At 34.9% G+C, this 5232-nt stretch overlaps 1 non-coding gene across 1 annotated transcript; it reads left to right on the top strand.

Moving 5' to 3' along the window:
- The first annotated feature begins 4574 nt into the window (after positions 1-4574).
- On the top strand, positions 4575-4649 carry TRNAN-AUU. The gene has a single exon. It is a non-coding gene; the product is annotated as a tRNA-Asn (tRNA).
- Positions 4650-5232: the final 583 nt, after the last annotated feature.

Below are 5232 nucleotides of genomic sequence, written 5' to 3'. Positions count from 1 at the left end.
AATACTACGAAACACTTAAAACATACTACAACTAAAGTGAAGAGATGAACCAGACCCCAAAAGATTACCAACAAACTGTTGGAAATATGGACTGCAAAATCACACCGTTAACAATGACATGAAAGATAAACAGTAATTTAAAAAAAGCATATTGGTAAACATATTCGTAAACTAGATGGGATGTGTTTACTAGGGAAGCTACCCTTAAGCTACGGAAAAAACTTGGGATTCAAATCCAAGGAAACGAACAGTAGGCGATTCGAGACATTGCGTTGTTGGTAGAGACAGGACAGACGAGTAAGCAGGCTTGATTTTATGTTTTGTTTGGTTGAAATGAGTTTTCTTTAGTGGGTTGGGGATTATTGTGAAATGACTTTTGAGCAGTGAGTGGGGATGTCTCTAAGATCAGAGGAGAGTATATTCAAAGAAGTTATATAACGTTGATAACCCCGTAAAAATACTCAATTTATAGTCTTTTCACTTAAGTTATTTTCTTGTCTAAACAGTTTGATTTTTCATATATGATATTAAAGGTGAAATTTTATTTATGCAACAAAAATAAGTTTAACATGTTAGAAAGAAATTATTTGTCACTTAATTTTATATTTTTTTGGCTTTTATGTGACGATTTTAAAAGATATTATTCAATATAAAATAATCTCCTAGTATACACATATGTTATTTAGGGTGATTGAAAAAACTTAGTTTTCTCTCATTAGGTGCTACTCATCTCTTTTAGTTTTTTTATTTTTGTTGATCGACGACGACACTAATTTTAATGTTAATTGTCGACCGACGATACTAACTTTAATGTTAGTTGTCGACGACAATAGGACATGAATCAAGTGGAAATATTGACCTGGATTGAAGTTTCGAGGGTTCCTCTATAATGTTGGAACACTACTACATTCAAAAGACTCGTGGAACTATGGGGGTCTTCGGAATCTCTAGGTGAAAATGCGAACCAGTCCTCTAATGGAGAGAAAATAACCTTGTTAATTAACACCAACTATGATTGAAGGATCGAAGAATCAGTGGAAATTGAGGTTAGTGGTGTAATTTTCAAAGTATTAGTAACTGAAAGAGGCTTCTCAGATAACTCTGCAGACCATGAAAATCAGTGGGGAGAGCTCTTCGTCTTCAGAAAGTACAGAACATTCAATCCGGTTGAATAATTCAGAACCAAACGATCAGGCACAAGGTTAGCGAAAGCCTACAATAGAGGGAGAAGAGATCCCGTCGGAGGCATCGCCGATCTCAGGCCAGGCGAAGAACATAAATAATTCGGAGGACAAGTTTTTGGAAAAGAAAAAGCAATTAATGTAATAGGCACCGAAAAAGTTTTCAATGATTATGTTTATTCTCAAAATAGGTCTTTTGGGGAATCGGTGCTAGTGGGTGATAGAGTTGAGGTGCCTTCCTTTGTAGGAAAATTGAATAAACACAATTCTGATGAAGAGGCGGATGAGATGATTGGGGCGACGTACGACAAAAGTAATTCAAAAGATCACAAAGGCTAGAGAGGGAGACAAATAACTCAAACGTGTCTAATAATGCTTTAAAGAATCCAGAAAATTGTGGGTTGTTTCGGCCCAGCATAAGCATAGATGCATATAAAAAAATACTGGAAGACATGAATAGTTTGGGCTTTAAGAGGAATGAAAATGCTAACGTCTTGAAAGACCAGGTAGAAATTTATGCAGGTCCATACCACAACTGGGCTGAACGAGTGGATGATCTAAATAATGTTGGGTCAAGAGTTCAGAGAATGAAGTTAATATCCCAGTAGCGGCAGATGAAACCAAGTGCTCCAACGGCAAGGTTTTCAGCTTGAAGATTCCTGAATCTCTAAATGCTCCAAAATGGACCAGGGGAGAATATACGGATCACTTGGAGTTTTTCAAGACAAAACCCTTCCTGTAGCAGAGAAGAAGAGAGACAAAGCTATTAAATGATCGAAGAAAAAAGATCTTGCAATTTCACCGGAGATCTCAGAACTTGAAGGTGGATCCCTTTCCGACTCAGATATGCAGGCTAGATGGGATGCGTTTACTAGGGAAGCTAGAATGACCCTTAAGCTACGGAGGATTCAAATCCAAGGAAACGAACAGGAGGCGATTCGAGACATTGCGTTGTTGGTAGAGGCAGGACAGACGGGTAAGGAGGCTTGATTTTCTGTTTTGTTTGGTTGAGAGGAGTTTCCTTGAAGCTCATGTTTTCTTGAGTGGGTTGGGGATTATTGTGAAAGGATCTTTTGAGCAGTGAGTGGGGATGTTTGTAAGATCGGAGGAGAGTATATTCAAAGAAGTTATATAGCGTCGATTATATTGGTGGTTAGAAGAATAGTGTAGGTTGTTGATGAATCTGATTTTAAGATTTAGGTAGGGTTAGGTTGTCTACAGTTCTACGGTGAGTTTTGCTTTTGATGTGATTTTATTTTATGCCATTTGAATATGCTGCAGAGGTGGATTTGTTCCAAGGTTGCATTATGGGTGCTTATTATCTACTGTTTTTGTCCCGTGGTTTTAGAATTTATATGAAGATTCAGTGGGTATTTTCTTATATAGAATATGTGGTCTGTTGAGTTGATCTGAGTTTCGCCTGGGTGCATCTTCCGTAGCAGTTTCTCTCCAACCAGTTTGTAGCGATTAGTCCGTAGCAGTGTTTCAAATAGCGGAGCGCAAACGTGATAGCGGTCGCTATTTTATGATAGTGCCGTCGTTCGATACTGTTATTGTCCAAAATAACGGTATTAAACGAAATCACACCGATAGCGGTCGATTACGGCCGCAACTTAACGGATAACGATCGATCACGGTGATAGCGGTCCGCTATTTCTGTTATTTACCGTTACACCAAATCAACTGAAATCCACAGATTTTTTGGGTTTTAGAGGAAAGAGTAGAGTTTAGAAGAAAAAAAAAGAAGAAAAATGATCATACCCATAACTGTTTTTTGGACAACAAAGAGGAGAAAACATACGAACAGGATGTTCCAATTGATGATTTTTCAACAAAGAAAGAACAAGAGAAGCTTTCAACAACACATCTACTAGAAAAAAAATGAAGCTTTTTGATGAAAATCACAAACGAAAAATAAATATGAGAGAAATTTTTTGATTTTGTTGTGTTTCTCTGTCTCTCTTATCTCACGCAGAGATAGAAGAAGAAGAAGAGGATTGGGATTTAAAAAAATTATTTATGTTTTAGATTTAAATATTTTTTTTACTTTTAATTTTTTAGGTTTGGACCAAAAGAAATCCAATAAATTAATAAGATTTGGGTTACATGTTATGGGTTTTTTTGTTGATTTTATTTTAGTGTAAGTTTTAAATTTTAATATGTTATTTTTGGTAAGTGAATAATAATAGATAATTTTATGTTAATTTTTTAAATGATTATGATTTATTTTAAGAGATTGAATGTTGAAATTAAATTTTAAACACTTAAATTATTTTTATTATTTATTAATTTATGCAATAAACTTACTTTTCTTCACTGTTAGTAAATGTTTATTATATTTTGTATTATATTATTGATAATAGAAGTAATGAATTGTTTTATATTTATAAATTCTAATTTTAATTTTATGTTTATTGTATAATATTTTTAAGAAATTTATAAATAAATATAAAAATAATTAATGATGGTAAAAATAATGCTCATGTATTAATAAAAGTTTTTAGAAGTTCATAAGTGTTAGAAAACACTCTAAATATCATTAAAATTGATTTTTTATAATTATAATTAAAATTTATTATATTTTGTAATAAGTTGTGCGAATTAAAAAAATTCACGTCCGTGATACTCGTAGTGACCGCGATAGCATTCGTTATGTCCGCGACCTTGATAAACGCAACGCGACCGAAAACGCGACCGAAAACGCGATTTGAATCCATAGTCCATAGTGAGGCGTGTATTATTTTGGCCATTATCAGGGTGGCATGGTGCTCTAAAGTTGGTGGTAACTGTTGATAGATTTTTTCCACTGCTAGCCATGTATGCTTTAACGATCGAGGGGTTTGATTGAGGGGTGGCTTGATAGAGCTGTTTGTTGTGTAAGCGAAAGCCATTTGAGATTATTAAAATTCATATGTTTGTGTAGGAGGACCTTGATGTTGATTGTGTGAAGTGGGAGGGAGTTACCTAGTATTCAGATGATCGTGATGAAGGTCCTTGTTTTGAGTTCTCGTCGTTTTAACAATGGTCTGATATGGTCCGGAGTCAGTTAAATGAATGAGTGAATTATTCGTTTATGTGCCTAGAAGCTTCACTGGAATGACGGATCTTCAAGCCAATGATGGGCTGGGAAGGAGAGCTTTTATAGCATAGTGTTAAGGAACCTTCATTAGCAAAACTCATGGTTGTAAGTGTGATATGTTTAGATGTCATATATATCAACTAGTCACTTTTGTTTTTTTTGTGATAGTCCGTTAAATCAGTTGTCCAGTTGTTTTTGTTTCCTAGTTGTATTGTAATATTTTCCTCCATTTAGGTGTTGGGAGGTTTTTGTCGAGGCACACAACTTAGGTCTTGGGTTTATTTTCTCAAATCCTTAATAAACCATCTTTATATTGCCCATCTAGCTCAGTTGGTAGAGCGCAAGGCTATTAACCTTGTGGTCGTGGGATCGAGTCCCATTGAGGGTAATTAATAAAAGAGGTCTTCCACGGAAGCTGCTCTCAACCTAGCGTTGGGGGCAGTCTACTACCCTACCCCCCCTTACCCCATTACATATGGAAATTGGGTCAGCTAAATTTTTACTGATAAAAAAAGTAGGCAAGCTTTAGCGTAACTGTAATGTTCTTAGACAAAAATATTACAACCATATAAATTCTTTGATTATTCTCTAGTGGTTGAAATTCAATGCCAGTTATTTACAATTATTACTAGTTCTATTGTATTCAGTATCACCTAAACAATCTAAATAGTTGGATAAACACCGTCAAAAATATTTTGCAATCAAGAATCTATATCAAGAATTTAATTTAACTTTGATATTTATTCACTAATTTTAGAAGAATTTAAGCTTTGTTTCCTTTATCCTTCGACTCGGTAGTAGAAGGAACAAAGAGAAAATAAGGTGTTTTGACCTAAATGCCTATTTCAGCTTGTCTCAGTGTCAACTAATTTGTTATTTGTTCTGCTAGGCAAAATGATTTTATTGATGATTAAAATTACCTTAGGCCTAGAAGCGAGCCTCGTTAAAAACCTCCCTAAAAAGAATACTCAC

Source organism: Hibiscus syriacus, unplaced genomic scaffold, assembly GCF_006381635.1.
Source record: "Hibiscus syriacus cultivar Baekdansim isolate YM2019G1 unplaced genomic scaffold, ASM638163v2 tig00110160_pilon, whole genome shotgun sequence".
NCBI lineage: Eukaryota > Viridiplantae > Streptophyta > Magnoliopsida > Malvales > Malvaceae > Hibiscus > Hibiscus syriacus.
Note: the sequence above shows the minus strand (reverse complement) of the source record. Positions and strands in the feature narration are given on the sequence as shown.